The sequence below is a fragment of the Castor canadensis genome, chromosome 12 (assembly GCF_047511655.1).
Source record: "Castor canadensis chromosome 12, mCasCan1.hap1v2, whole genome shotgun sequence".
In the NCBI taxonomy this organism is placed as follows: domain Eukaryota; kingdom Metazoa; phylum Chordata; class Mammalia; order Rodentia; family Castoridae; genus Castor; species Castor canadensis.
The window spans coordinates 28,677,816-28,694,392 of NC_133397.1; the positions used below are offsets into that span (position 1 = coordinate 28,677,816).

The 16,577-nt window shown below is 39.7% G+C and overlaps 1 long non-coding RNA gene across 1 annotated transcript; it reads left to right on the plus strand.

Moving 5' to 3' along the window:
• The first annotated feature begins 34 nt into the window (after positions 1-34).
• Positions 35-12,173, plus strand: LOC141415019 (uncharacterized). The gene is made up of 3 exons (XR_012440038.1): positions 35-183; positions 550-695; positions 11,976-12,173. It is a non-coding gene; the product is annotated as an uncharacterized lncRNA (long non-coding RNA).
• Positions 12,174-16,577: the final 4,404 nt, after the last annotated feature.

The following is a 16,577-nucleotide window of genomic DNA, read 5'->3' on the forward strand; positions in this document are numbered from 1 at the left end:
AAGTTAACCCAATCCTGTTTTCCTGCAGTTTTAGGAAAATGACTTCTATGGATGGAGGTTGTGAAAACAGGTGAAACTGAGATATAGAGATGCTGTGGCATTTTGTTTGAATTGATTTGATTGCACTAAATGTCCAGAATGATGAAAGAACAGCACAGACCCTACTCTCTGCATTCCTATCATGTTAGTATGATATATTGTTTCCCCCACAGTGAGGCATGCATTAAAGTTTTCTTTAATGCAATCTCTTTTTATTTGCAACAGAAATATAGGGTACATGATGTGAAAGAAAGGATTGTGTCTTAGTGTCTGGGTTTTTTTTCCTGGAGTTGGACAGTTCCAAAATCAGTGATTGTAAGCCAATCATTCACTGCTTCTGACCGTCTGTTTATGGGACTGGAGGCTTTATCTACCATGAATTTTCAGCCTAATAGATGCTGTGCTGATTGATGAGCTTCTGTACACTCACCAGATGTCTTCATCCATGAAGAAAGTCTAAGGTCCTACACATTTTTGATAGGATTTCTGATTGTTTCTCTCTTGTCTTAGATCAAGATTCCTGTAGCCTGCTGGCAATCAGTCCAAAGTTAAGTTTCAACTTTTTCTGGAAAATTTGAAGATTGTGAGAACACTGGGGAAAAGAATATTTAAAAGTTATGTTTCAAGATTGCATATTTTTGCCAGACTATGTTGTAGTAAGTATCCTGAAAGATTCTTTATACTCTGATTATTTAAACTTTCATTTCAAAATTTTTTCCAATTAAAATTTCCATATCACTCAGCAGTGAGAGTCTTATTCTAGCATTTCAAATGAAGTCTGAAATCATGGTAGTCAGAAATAGATGAAACTCTTGTTTCTCTGTGTGGATGTTTTGTTTTTAAATTGGGCTTTTAAAATTTTATTTTAGGAGCAGCAATCATGCTAGATACTCCCTCATCTCATGATCACTTCTGGCTGGCTCCCTATTGTTACCCAGACCTAAGAGAGACCCTCTTTGATGATCCATGTAAAATAGTTAGGGAGTGCTCTCCTCTACCACTTCTTTTTTGCTTAATTTAATTTATTTATTTAGTTATTTGTTTATGGTGGTATTGGGATTTGAACTCAGGGCTTCATGCTTGTGAAGCAGGTGCTCTACCACTTGAGCCATATCTCTAGCCCTTTTTGCTCTGGTTATTTTGGAGGTAAGGTTTCTTGCTTTCTCCCAGGCCAGCTGGACTGTGATCCTCTTATTTAAAGCTTATTGCCATCCCTGGGATGACAGGACATGCCACCATGCTCAGCTTTTTTCATTGAAATGGGGTCTCACAAACTTTTTTGCCCAGAGTTGGCTTGGAACTGTGATCCTCCCAATCTCAACCTCCCAAGCAGCTATGATTACAGGTGGAAACCACTGGGGTTAGGCTTTCTTCTTCTTTTTTTGTGGTACCGGGGATTAAACATGAGCAGTTCTCTACCACCTGAGCCATGCCCCTAGTCTTTTTGCTTTTTAGTTTGTCTTTCTGATAGGGTCTCCTGCTAACTTTGCCCAGGCATCCTTGAATCATGATCCACCTGTGTCCACATTCCACGTAGCTGGGATTGCAGGCATGATTCACCATGCCCAACTTCCCCTTCACTTTTTCCATTTTAATTCTCTTCACAGTACTTATGGCCATTGAGTACTTCCCTTTCCTTTCCCTCCCTTCCTTTACCCTTCTTTCCCTTCTTTATCTTTTCTTCCTTTATCTCTCCCTGCCTATCCTTTTCTCTACTTTCAGATGTCTTTGTTAAGCTGTATATAAACAGCTTCCTCAAGATCATGTAAACTCTACAGCAGCAGAGACCTTGTCTGTTCAATCACCTTCATTTCTAGCATCTAGAACAGAACCCAGAATGGGTTCACCATCAAACATTTAATGTTTGGTTGAATGAATTAATGAGGAATTATTAGAAATTTCCTAATATTCCATTGAACACAAGATTGAAGTAATTACAATTAGTGAACATTCCATAAAGCATCATTTAGTGTTCAAATGAGTGTCTGAATGACTGAACTGCTACATCCTTCGGGAAGACGTGCTTCTTTGTACAGCCCTTATGCAAGTATTTAATAAACCCCTTATTACTGAAAGTGATTGCTTTTTCCAAAATCATGACTCTTCCTTTGATCTCATTCCTATTATGAACTCAATTCCTAGCTTCTTTTTTTTCTTTGACAGTGTTTGGGATTAAACTCAGGGCCTCACGCTTGCCAAGCAAGTGCTATACCACTTGAGCCATGCCCCAGTCTTTCTGCTTTTAGTTTGATTTTCAGATAGGGTCTCATGCTTTTGTAGAGGCCATCCCAGACCATGATCCTCCTACCTCTGCTTTCTAAGTAGCTGTGATTATAGGAGTGTACCACCAAACCTGGCCTTGGACTCTTTTTTTCTTATTTTACATGGGCACATGTAAAATATAATTACTTTAGAAAAATATAACAAGGAGTAACTGAACGCCATAACCAGTTACTGAATTTTTTTGAGTATTTGATTGCATTATGTAGTTTTCTTTTTTCAACTCACTGTGAAGAAATGAATTCATACTTACTATGTCCTAGGTTCTAGGAGTATATAGATGAGAGCACAAATTTCTTACCCTTGAGCTTGCATATTGTTGCGAAAGAGACTTATAAGCACAGAAGTTGTTGAGTTCCAAAGGTGTTATAGGACACATGCATTGTTTCCTGGAAATTGCAAAGGAATTTTCCCAGAAGGGAAGAATAAGAACATTCTCAAAGAAGCGTTTAGTGGCTTCTCCGGTCAAAAAGACCCCGCGATAAGAACAACCCAGTGCCTAAGAACTTGCTGGGGGATCCAGGAAGGAGCCCGTGGTTCTTGCTGGCTTCAGAGCACCTGAACCACATACATACAGTGCATATGGAAAACCGGGAAGGAGGATGGATTCAGGAAAAGAAGTTGAAATGTTTAGAGGAATAAGCAAGGACTGACTATTCATGGACAATTGGGCACTATGAATATTCTGTTCAGAAGCAAATACTGAGAATTTGAATTATTGACTTGTAATTGTTACTCACTGAAGTTACAACTTCGGAAATGAGATCTTTCCTCTTTTCCCTGAAGACTTGATATTCGTCAACCTTGACTCCTGCTTGAGGGCAATTTGGCTTATTTCTTTATTTTTTTGTAAAATAAAGCACTGCCAGTCCTCCTTCAATAAGACCTTGTCTGTGATGGAAAACTCTCTCCCCTGCATTTCTCCTACTCTGACAGAGATTGAGCTCAGAGTGGAATCCATTAGTCAAGGTGAGCTTGGGGAAGGGAGACCTGCCCTGGGACTGCCACTGAAGTTCTCAATCTAAGATTCTGTGACAGCACCCAGGAAATGATGGGGTGCCTTCTGCATCTCAGTTGGGCAGAAACTACCATAGCTATGCACCGCCTGTACCATTAGTAATTTTCTTTTTTATTAAATAAACTTGACATTTACTTAAAAAATTAGGATCATCTAAGCAATTCATAGAATCATAGCTTTTGTGTGCCAGTAGTTCCCTCTTGCACATAAAACAGATTAATAATTAACACAGTGTGCTTATTCTTAAACTCAGTAAAATTGCCTTGTGGCTCCCACAGAAGCACAGCACCTCCACATTGGGAAGGGTTGGCATAGTGTTTTTGCACCACGCTGTGGTGCAAACCTTGATACACAGCTGAAATGCACAGGTGGGGAGTGAACAGTTGGGAGCCCCCGTGCCTTTACTCACAGACTGCCAGCTCTGTCTGTTGGTCCACTGAGATGTGAGAGGGTCTCATTGAATGAGGAGTCAAAGCACACATTTTTCTTTCCAGAAAGAGGATGTAAGCCCCAGCTTTGGTCAGGCCAAACAAGAAATGATAGCAGAGGCTGAGAGATTTGTGTCCCTTTCTTGTTCAGACAATGAATGACTCAGGAAGTGAAGCCACAGAACACCACGGAAGTGCAAAGATCAAAGGGTCAAGGAGAGATGCAATGTGCATAAGAGCCCTGCATTGTCTCTGGAACCTTGGCTCTCAGTCTGCTCTTGGCTGCTGGAGGTGGGGTGATGGGTGGGAGGAATAATCACATCTCCAGATAGCTTACCTGCTCACTTTGGCCTAAATGCAGGGGTGTTTGTCACTCATATATAGGTTTTTCTGAGGTTGTGAAAAATCAGGATTCTCATGGATCAAGACATTGCTCATTATATTTACTTTGTTATATTTACTTAGAGAAACTAAGTGAAGAGAGCTGACTGCTTTTAGCAGTGGCTACAGGGAGAAACCAGGATGACAGGAATGCAGTCCCAACAGCAGTTCTATTAATAAAACCCATGGGAAACATGCCCTTTTACGAGGAAATCATCATGTTTGAGAAAATACAAAGGAAAACAATTACAAATCACAAAGTTGCTTATATGTGCTTTACTTTGACTGGGGTAAAAAAAAAAAAAGCCCAACAAATAACAAATTGAAACAATCAACCAAAAACTTGTTTCACAGTTTGTGTTGTCTCCTCACAGTTTGAGACAAATAAATAATTCTCTGAGCAAAATTTCTTTTAGCCTCCGGTCTTACTTTCTGCTTCTTCTTCAGTCTTCTACCCATACTCTCCAGCATCCCTCCACACTGAACTCAAAGGCTGGGCCCTTCCAACCCTCAAAGCTTAACACCTCTTTTCATTTCCTTTTCTTCCTCACCAAAATTAAGAAAAAAATACAGAAACTCAAACCATTTATTCTAACAGACTATTAAATACTTAAATTCTAATTCAACATATCTCCTGACAGTACAGTTCTTCCAATGTCATTGAGTTCTCTGCAACCAAAAGGACAGGTTGCATGTCAAATGAGTTTCAAAAGTTTTGGATCGAACAAGTTGAATAGATTAATCACTGCAGGACTTCTTGAAAACATTAATGTGTATCTAATAAGGGTATATGGCATTATATATTTTTTTTAGCATCTCGAGGAACTGATGTTTGTTTGACGCACTCTGGAGATGCTGATTTGGCTGAAACCCATCCATGTATACCTATGCATAGCATATCTAGGCAATCTGCTAACACTTGGCACCAGTAGTGGGTTGACTAGTAGCTTCCCAAAGATATGGTCAAGTTCCAAACCTGGGTACTTGTGAATGTGACTTCATGTAGAAATAGAGTCTTTGTAAATGTAATTACTTAAGGATATCAAGATGATATTACTCTGGTTTTAGGGTAAGGGGACCCTAAATCCAGTGACAGTGCTCTTAAAAGAAACAGAAAAGGAGAAGACACAGGCATATAAGGAAGAGAAACCCATGTGAAGAAGAAGGTGGAGACTGGAGTTATGTTACCAGAAGCCAGGGATTGCAGGGGCCACCAGAGCTGGAAGGGGCAAGGAAATATTTTCCCTTAGAGCCTTTGGGGGCAAGAGATATGGCCCTACTGACTCTTTAATTTTGAAATCTCTAGAACTGTGAGAGAACACGTTTCTGGCTTATGATAATTTGTGGTAGGACTCCAAGGGAACTTGTGCACTTTCTCTATATTTGGGGAGTGCAGTGATTTAGGATTTAGTCTTTTATTAAAAAAGATTAGGCATCTGTGAACAGTGTGCAGATATTTTTGAAGGGAGAGCATGATTCTATTTTTTGATCACTGAAAGCAAAATCAGTTGCAGGCATGACTGAAGTGGTGTAGTGCTTGCCTAGCAAGCACAAGGCTCTGAGTTCAAATGCTAGTACTGCAAAAAAACAACAAAAAAATCTTTTTAGGTGATTGGTTGAGGGGTGGAGAACATTAGAAGAAACAGTCATGTTTTCCTTCCAAAACACAGTTCTCTTCCTTTTTGGTCCCTTGCCAGTGTTCTCCTGTTTTAGTGTGGGGTTACTGCATCCCTCCTGTCTTCTTCACCCCCCTTATCTGATCAGTCACAAATATGACAATGTAACTTCCAGGTCTCATTCCAATCCATCCATTTATGTGTCTGTCTGAGCTAGAGAAGACTCTGCACCAATCTTCCTCAATTTACGCTCAATCTTTTCCAAAACAGTTTGCAGGCAGAGCATGTTATACAACTTTTGCCACCTGACCACCACTTAAATGCTACCTGATCTTTCACTTCTCTTAATATGTGCATTAAAGCCTGGCATAGTCGTTCTCTACCAACTCCCCAAACTCATCTCTGTACTCTGATTCATTCTGCTTTCATTTCTCTAGCTACAGTGAATTTTCTTCAGTGGCTCAAAGACTGTTCTACTTGCCACAGGCCCTTTGCACATACTATTTTATTTGCATATATATTTCTCTCCTTCCTTTTCACATAGTTAACTTTAAGTCTTTCTTAACATCTTGGATCAGTCACTAGTTGCTCAGGAAGTCTTCCCCCAGTCCAGATGATGACCAATTTCCCTTGTAACATGGCTCTTTCCTTAGCAGTTATCACAGTTGCACTATTCTATTTATTTGTGTGATTGCTGCCTTCTAAACTATGTGCTCAGGAGAGCAGGGGCTGTGTTGCTTTTACTAGTGGGCAAGAGTAAGAATTCTGTATGTAGTTGCTGAATGAATAAATAAAAACTAAATGAACAAGTGAATGAATAAACACAATCAAGGTGTTAGTGAAGAGAATGAACAGAAGTTGGGCCCCTTAAAGATGCTGCAAGTCTGGTCTTCATAAGGTATGAGGACTGCAAAATCTTAATTCCTCTAGAACCTGGAAGTATCAGTCACGGTTTTCAGTCACAAGTAAAGGAAACCAGCTCTGGCTAATTGAAACAGTAAACAGATTTGCTGAAACAGAGTAGTAACTCACAGACTCTCTAATGAGGTTGAGCACAGTCTACATGGGTCCCACACCGGGTCAGAGAAAGGTCTGTGGAGGGGCCATCGTTGCTCCCATACCAGTTCTGGGTGTTGGGTGCTGCTGGTAGAATCACCTCTGCCAGCACCCCTGGAAGCCACTTGTAGCTGCCATTCCTGTCACCATCCTCACTGGAATGGTTTCTATGCAATCCCTGCTTCCCTGAACCACTAGCTTCCTTTCTAGAGTCTGAGATGGAATCTGGAAAGTATCTAGCGTTTTTAGCTGTGTTAGTGAGCAAAATGGGAGCATACCTCCTTTCCCCTAACTTACATTGTGCAGTAATGAACATCCACGTCTGTGAGGTTAGCACACATCATACAGGTGATTACCTGGTGAAGGCTCAACCGCTACCACATCTAACTCAAGCCTAGCCTTTCTGCTTCCACGGAGAAAGATCACATAAGCAAACATGCAAGGATAAGAGTCCACATGGTGACAGTCCTTATTTTTATCACCAATCATAAGATCATAGTTGCAACATTTGTCTTTCTCGCTCCTCATTTTCCATTTCATGATTCTTTTGTCCTCAGATGTTTGGATTTTTTACCAACATTCGATATCTCCATTTGTGAGCGATCAAACTCACTCTGTGTGTGCAGAGTGCTGCTGTGTTCTAGCGAATTTTACCATTGGATATGGAAATATGATAAGATCTCTCAGAAAACTATCTCTATTTTGAAACAGCAACCCTGATGGCCCTTAATAATTGGGACTACTCATTTTAATCAGCACTTTAATGCCTTTTTTTTTTTTGCCTTTGTGCTAGAGTTGCTCTGTATGATCTATCTCAGCTTCCAATTCAGTGGTGCTCTTGTTGGGTGTCTGGTAGATGCTATGTCTAAACCATCAGAGCCTAGGCTGAGGATGGCAGATATTATGAAAGAGTTGCTTTGTGTATCAGCAAGAAGTGTTTCTGCCTCCTACTCATTGGTTGGAAAGTCACATGTTTTGACTTGGGCAGAAAGAGAAATATTTATCAGTTTCTGGTTCAGACTACTAAATATTCTATCTTGTTGGCGAGCACTTCAGTCTCACAAATGGGTGTATAAACTGAGTTTCAACAGGCCATTCCCTCATTTCAGTAGATCAGTTGCTTCTGGATGATGTATCCATGCTAAAACTGGTGAATCTCATGGGCTTTCATTGGCACCAATTTCATGTTCATTGATAGGTTTATTTCACTGAAGTTTTTCCTTGATTATAAGCAATAGCATGTCTTGTTCTATGATGGTGATTATAGCATCCAGTAAGTCTACGGATGGAAAAGACAACAGAGGTATCATATCAATGATGGCAAATCTAAGTACAAAATAAGTGGTAATAAAAATAAGTCAAGGTAATCATGAACACCTTTCCCTTCTATAATAGATGAGATATAGTGAATCAAAGCCAGTAGGAGGCTGGTTGGTCTCCCTGGGGTATGGAGCTATATAGAGGACTCAGAATTAGTTTCCACAACTTACCGATTAGTACCCATAGGTATGCACTAGTGTTGGCCTTGGTGAGAAGATGATATGATTGCATAAAACTTCCATTTCTTCTCCATGGTCTCCTTGTTCATGAACCCAATGAACATGCATGAGTTGATGGGAGAAAGAGACTAACAAATACCTATTTGTCAAAAGCCTCCTTCCCAGTGTGGACTTGCTGGTAATCACTTGTATGCAACAAAACTAACCTTGCACTATAGGTACATTCTGATAGGCTAATTTATGGAGTCCATTTCTTTTCCTGAATCTCCCAATGAACTTGATCCTTTCTGGTTTCACATTCAGTCTCTCCTGGGGCTCACCAGCAAGTCAAGAGCTCTTTCTTGAGTTGTGAATGGTTATTTGCCAAATGATCCTACTATGAAATCTTTGAGCTAGTTCTCCCATGGACGATAGGATTATTACAGTGTCCTATTCCTCCTCGGACAATTCAAGACAATTCATTGGGTCTTCTGGGTCACAACTTCAGTGAGGCCCTGGGCTCTGTTCACTGCAGTCTTTGGAAGCTCCCAGTTAAGGTCATAGAGAGTCCTAATGTAGGAAATCAGGAAACTCCATTACACCCTTTCTTCCTTTATTCCTTCTTCCCATATTTTTTAAGTTCTCTTGAATCCTCTGCCCTTCATGGCCACAGAAAGACTCTGTGTGTCACTTCTGAAACTTAATGCAACCACTACCCTTTCTCCTTATATACCCAAGACTCTCAGGCATAATTTTTTTTAATTCTGACACTTTTGACATTATAGTAGTCAACACTTAATTCATTTTTTAGTACGGTAACTCTTTCTTATTCTGGAGTCCTGGAACATATCACTAACTCCTACATTGCTTGACCTTTGTAAGAAACTTTCTAAGTGGAAGAAATGTGTTGAAGCCACATGTCCTCTTTGTTAATGGAAGTGTCACATTTAAGTTGAATTTGTTTTGGCATCTGAGTCACTGCTGAAACAGAGTCTGGGGACAAAATAACTGTAGGGAATCAAGAGTTTGGCTTCATTCTTATTTGAGAGATGTTCCCTCTGAAAGCAGGATGTACATTTCTTCTGATCATAAACTAACCTGGCCATATAGGTTGTTAGGACATCCTCTGGCATTTTATCCTAGGTGGGACTAAAGGGCTAGAGAGATGAATCTGCTGCTACTCCCTGGACAGCTTTAGATGCCTGGCTTTAGTCTTCATGGGTTTGCCTGGTTATTATACTTTATTTCTCCTTCCTAAAATCCCTTCTCTTCCTTAATCTCTATTCAGACAAAATGCCACATATTTATGAACTAATTTCATGTGTCTCATATTTCTTATGAACCACTCAGCTGTCCTTGCTACTCTCCTTGAGAACTGCCCTCTCTATAACATTTTCACTCTTGGTCACACATTCCCTTCACTTTAGACATAGTGTTGTGACCTTCTGAAGTCCCAAACTTGCTGCACTGTCCTCAGAACAGTCTCAGTGGATTCATACCATTTCTTTGCTCAGTGGAGTATTAGAATTTTAGACATGTACCCAAACAGTGGTGTTTGTTTTTCTCCCAGGACAAGCTTATAATATAAACTTCTTTTTACTTTGCTATTCTTGTTTGCCCCTTGGTACCTTTTATCATTATTAGTTCCCTATTTCTTCTGGTTCCTTGGGCATGGTGAGTGTTTCAGTTGAATGAGTTAGCATGTTTCACCTTGAGTTTTGTACAGCTTTATCTTGCCTACTTTTCCAGGCTTCTTTTATGTTTTTTTTTTTTCCATATTGGTTTTGTCTTTGCTTACTGGTATTTGCAGCATCTCTCAGATTAATAACATCAGGAAAATCTCATTAACTTGCTGATCGCTCTTTCTTCCAGGTCTTTACTAAGGTATAAAGATTTAATGACAATTTCTCTAGCACCCTTTAGTCATTTGAATTTAACACAAGTCTTTGAGACAGCATGAGAAAGGACCCTGCAGGTATGTCTGTAGTTCTATTAATACTTTACCTTGCATGTCATTGGATTGCTAATTTATACATGATCCATGAATTTTCTTTCTCTTTCTTCACTTCTACTCTTCCATTAGAAATTCTTTTTGTGAGATTACCATTATTTATTAATGGTCTATGTTAAGACTTCCAGTGTTAAAGATGACCCCCTCCCCACAGCTCCATAAAGCAACGTGGAAGGTGGGGCTTTTCTCAATATCGAGTTCTTATTATGTTTCAATATGTCAACATTTCATTCAATGGTCAGGACCTCCACACGATGAGGTTTTATAACCTTTGTTTTGTAGATTTTTGAAACAGTAGTGAAGGGAAGTTAAGTAACATTATTTTTGGCGCATGGCAGAGAAGTGGCCCAGCTGGGTTTGAACTCAGGATTAGGGTGTGCCACTGTACCAACTGACTCTGGAGGGTCAGTCTGTCAGCTAGGAAGCTACACTGCTCTGTGACCCGTTAGCTCTTTATCAGTGGCTTTGGTTTACCTGGGGAAAGCTGTGAGACAGCTTCCAGTGAAGAAAGTAGGCAGGGCATCACTGAGAATGAAGCAGCCATAGCCATAATGTACGAAGGGAACAGTTTCAGGAATCTCACAGGAAGGACGAAGTGCTCCTTCCCTTTGTGACCTCTCTGCAACCACTTACCATTCCGCTTCAAGTTATCACAGACCTTCTGACTATGCTTGGCTCTTGGTGTCTGTTGTGGGAAAATTTTAGTCTGTTTAGAACAGTACTAGTTGGGGACATGGAATTACTCTTTTAAAGATAGTGGATGACTTTCCCCACACTGTTTCTGGTGGAGCATGAATTTCACTTTCTTGGGAGAAAACTAACATAGAACAGCCTAAAAAAAGGCACAGAGAAAAGTCATCCTACGTGTGTGAAAATTGCTTTAGTCAACTTGAGGGAGCGATTTTGTCCCAATGGCCTTAGTGGTTGGACAGGTCTTCCATGATGTGGGTGTGGCTGTAGCTGCTTTATAAGATCCTCAGACTGGGATCTCTCCTATCTCCTGAGCTCATTTTTAGTCATGCCCATCCTCCTGCCAAAGGCCTTTCCTTTAAAATCCACACTTAGTCCTAGGTGGCACATTGTCTAGAGCCTGGAACTTGTTCCCCTGGATTTTGGTATTAAATCAACCCTTCAATTTTCATGTCTACTTCAATTGCTTGGAGATAATCCAGCTTAAGTCCAATTCCTGATTATTTTATTAGCTAAGTTAGAGGTCAGACAGGACAGGTTTAGGGTTGGTCCCTTGGAACAGGGAGGAACCAAAGGCCAAGTGCTGGAGACAAACTGTTCTCTAACAGCCATCCTTGAGTTCATCTAGGTTGAATTATGTAGCTCAACTAACCAACATATGCCTTGAACACTCACTGTTGTGAAGTCTTACTCTGGGCAATTAAAGTTATATAGGTGTTCCCCATAGGGCTATTGAAATTAGTTCCTAAACATACAGAGTCTTCTGTAAATTTATATTCCAGTGTCTTCATTTATGTTCCATATACTGCATGGAGACTTTTTCTGTACTCACAGGAACTGTCTGAGTATTAAGTGGCACAATGGCAGTGGACACCTCTCCTGAATGAACTTAAAATATTTATGGGATGTACTTAAGTTAAAACATTGTTGTTAATCTGAAATTAAATTTAACTAGGCATCCTATCTTTTATTTGGCAGCCTAGACACAAAGGAAGATGCCTTAATTCAAGGAGAAATCAGATCATGGGGAGAATAGAGTCAACTGCAAAGACCTACAGCTACTGGGCAGCTCATAGCAAGGGCCAGATGAGTGTCATGAACAAGGAGCTCAGAGGTGAAGGATCCACAGGACTTCCACAGGCATATGCATAAAGGAAGCATAGGAAGGTGAATGAATTTCAGGCAAGTAAAGACACCTGAGCAAAGGTGTGAAGGTATGAGCACACTAATGCTTTATAAACGAGCTCAAGACATCGCTGGGGGACAGGAAGTAGACCTCTCCTACCCAAGGAGAGTAAACTTAGGTTGACTTGAAGGGGAAATCAATTTTGAGCATGATTTGGTTGTTAGTGTAAAGCCATTCAAAACTTTCACCATGGAGAAGAAAAACTGCAAATTATGTTTTTGAGACTATTATTCCCCATCAGAGGGACCTGAGGCAGAGAGAAAAGTAATTTGCCCAACACCAGGTTTTCTTAGTGGAAACAAGAATAAGGCCATGTAGGAACACTTACCTTTCAGCAATCAAGAATTGTATATGAAAACTTATTTTTCCTTTGTGCTCTTTTTCAAAGATCACATAGAAACTGTGTTGAGAGAGATGTACAGCTGACAGGGTCTGCCTTGGATGAACTGCTCTCTTGTTTTTTTGTGATATTTGAAGCTAGAAAAACAAAACTCAGTAACTACTAAGGGTATTTCTCCCTATATGACAGATGGCTATGAGATGCTACATGCTGTGTGCTCCCCTACTTTCTGCTAACTTGACCTTTGAGGCTATCATGGAAGACCACAGTCATCTTCACTGTTGCAATAATCAGATTTGCTTTATCTACTGATTTTTCATGGCTAGCATAGACCCTCCCCTAGTCTGTCTGTGTCTCTTTTCCAAAGGGAAGTGTAATAGTGCATGTTCTCTCGTTTTAGTGCTTCCAACTCTGCAACTGTTTGCTCTCTGTGAGTTTTATAGTTATGATGCTATTTCTATATGAATATGAGGGCTAGATTTTCAAGGAAGCCCCATCTTAGGTGGACAATCTAGTGTGCTGATGCTGTCCTTAGGTGTGGGCAAACCCCCAAATTGTGTCAAATTAACATCAGGAAAAAAAATGAGCAAATCATCTCTAGCCCTGTAATTTTCTGAGTAAATGAAATCACTTTCACATACATATGTATATAATTTTGCTTCTCATCTGCAGGTTTATATTTTCTTCTTTCTGTGTTAACTAATAAATTATTGTTTTCTGGAAGTGCCATGCTAGAACACCATCTGTCAGTGGGGTCCTAATAACGATTTGGGCATTAGGGAGTTCAGCTGAGTGACTTTAAAGGTCTTTCCACTGGAGAATCTGTTGTTCTATTTCCTTGGTGACACAAAATGAAATTTTACAGGTTTTCCCATAGTACTCAAAAATTGTAACTGATGAAAAAGGGGATTATAAATACTAATTGTTCACACATCTTGCCTTTTGTTTAGGTTTAATCAATGATCTATTACTGAAAGTTGTCTTTTGATAATAGTGATTTAATTGTTTACCAACTGTTTATATAATGTTGGCCTCTGCAAAATCCAGATGATTCCCCGTGAGGCCAGTGAGGTGGTCTGAAATTTAACAGCATTAGGACAAGGGAAAAAAATCATACAAAGTAAGAGTCATTCAGAATAAAATATGATAGAAGTTGTTTTTCAACAGTGGGCAATGGTCCTCATAACTCAGCATCAATGAAGAAGCTCTTCAAAACTACAGGTTGCTAGTTGGGAGTGTGACACTGAAATCCTTTCCTACCTTATGGACATCGGGGCTCGGGCTTTCTCCTTGCCTATTAAAAACTTGAGCACTCCTCACACCTGCCAGTGTCTGTGAGCATGTATGTGGGCTGCAGTTATCCCAGGGAGCAACAATTTCTTAGAGTCCTAAACATAATTTGGGGCAATCCATCTTCCCCCCTACTTCTCCTCATTTCCTTTGAGTTTATTTAGCATCCCTCAATCTATGTGCCAAATTGTGTACATATCACATCTGCTGCTCCTGATATTCTTCTCTCTTCTTTGTGCATCCGTGAGATAAATCAATCCTGACATTATCAAAAAAGCACAGATGTTCTCCCCGGCCATCCTTCCTTTCTGATCCCACCACCTTAAGTCAGTGGACAGAGTCCTAAGGAAAAGATCAGTTTACTAATTCCAAATTGGGAAGTTTATATAGTATTAGGTATATTTCAATACCTTTATAAATGTGCAGAATAGTGTAACATTTCATCTTATAGATTGTTAGCATTGTTGGAAGACTGAAGTTAGTGAGTAAAGATTTTTTGTTTTTGGCATGAGCCTTCCCCAGACTACGAAATATATTTCTCCCAACCTGTGTTTTGTTTCCAAAAGAAGAGACAATGTCTTGCCCCATGGAACTTATTTTAACTTACAAAGACAGAGAGAGGCTTATGTTGACTTGTTGGTTTTTCTTTAGGTGCAGGTTGTACTCCATCCTTTGTAATTGCTTTTGGAAAAGACACTTAACAGAAAAACAAATGGTTGTACCCGAAGATTGATTATACCTTTTCTTCCATTTCTCTGTCCTTATCAATTTTGTGTGACATTTGTGAAAGTCAATATATTGCTCATTTTTCATGACTGCATGAAGAAAATGCTTGGCTATGAGAACCTTTAAAAAATTGGGTTGTCCCTCTCCCAGTTACTCCTGAACATAACATGTACCAGTATAATATTCTAATAGGTACGTGCACATTTTAAATGTATTTGTTTTTGGTGGTTCTGGGGTTTGAAGTCTCGATCTTACACTTGCCAGACAGGCACTCTACCTCTGGAGCCATACGTCCAGCTCTTAAATGTCTTTTTTCTTTCATTTTGAGTGACATGTAGAAATTGCAAAAAGGTTTAGGAAGGTAGTAAAAATCATTTGTAATTTCACCATCCACAGATGACTGCTGTTAATTAATGTGTGACAACTGATAAAATTATGCTGGTATATACACAAAATATACTCTTTCATTGATATATTTGTAGCATATTCATATAATTCTACACTTTACTGGCATATCTTGTAGTTATTCCATATCAGTATAGCTACTTCATAGTTCTGGGAGGTTGTACACCATCCCCTTACATTAAGTCCTTTAATCTATTGATGTCTATTTGTCTCAAATGTTTTTAAAGATAAAATTGTGGGGCTTGGTGTGGTGCCTCACATCTCTACTCCAAGCTATTTGGCAGATGGAGATAGTAAGAGCAGGGTCCTAGGTGGACCAAGCAAAATGCTGGAGACACTATCTGAAAAAATAACTACGCAAAAAAGAGTTGGGGGCCTGACTCAAGTGGTAGAGGATGTGTCTGGCAATTGTGAAGCCCTGAGTTCAAACCTCAGTACCTCCTAAAAAGACAATGAAAGACAACATAAGCATGGTTAAGAGTCTGGACATATAGCTCAGTGGTAGAGTGTGAGGCTGTGAGTTCAAAACTTCAGTATCCAATATCACAAACAAAAGAAAGAAAGCAAAACAAAACCACAGCCTCCCAAAACCCCCCACAAAACGACAACTCTGTGGTACTGAATCTCCCTGAACCTAAGTAACTTAACCAATTGTGAGTGCATCTGTAGCACTCTAGAAGTAGAATGCAGTGCCAGAATATGTACATTTGTAAGCTTGATGGATATTGTCACTTATTTCCCGAGAGGCTGTAGCACTGAATCCTTCCATCTGAAACAGTTGACAAGTAGACTCTCACACACTCTGGACCTTATCATTCTGATAGGTGGCACTTGTTCCATCATTCAATTTGCATTTTTTATTATGGAAGAGTTTGCACATTTTTTGCAATATTTGAGAATAATTTCAATTTCCTTAGTTAACTTGTTAATTCCAAGGAATTTAGTTCCTTGGTTAACTTATAAGTTAACCATTTTCTTATATTTTCTATCTCCTTTTAAATGTGTAGTTTTAGAGGCCCTTTTTTTTTTTTTTTGCTTTTTTAAAATTCATTTACTCATTTGTGCACACATTGTTTGGGCCATTTCTCCCCCCTGACCCCTTTTCCCTCTCTCTCCCCCTCACTCCTTCACTTCCAGGCAGAACCTGTTCTGCCCTTTTCTCCAATTTTGTTGAAGAGAAGACACAAGCAATAATAAAAAAGAAAGCGTTTTTGCTAGTTGAGATAAGGATAGCTATACAGAGAGATTCCTAGCATTGCTTCAATGCACAAGTGTGTTACAACCCAAATTGATTCATTTCTGCCTGACCTTTTCAGTAGTTCCCGATCCACTTCCCATATTGACCTCTGTTGCTTTAAGGTTTCTGTATTAGCTCCTCTGCAGTGGGGATCTGATTTGGGTTTCCTACCTATCCCCATAACTCCCATACGGGCTCTCCCCTTACTCTCCCCTTAGCATGTGACCCAAGTCCAACAGCACTGCTGTATTTGCCTTAGATCTAAGTCCACAATGAGGGAGAACATATAATTTTTGGTCTTCAGAGCCTGGCTAACCTTGCTCAGAATGATGTTCTCCACTTCCATCCATTTACTTGCGAATGAAAACATTTTGTTCTTCTTCATGGCTGAGTAAA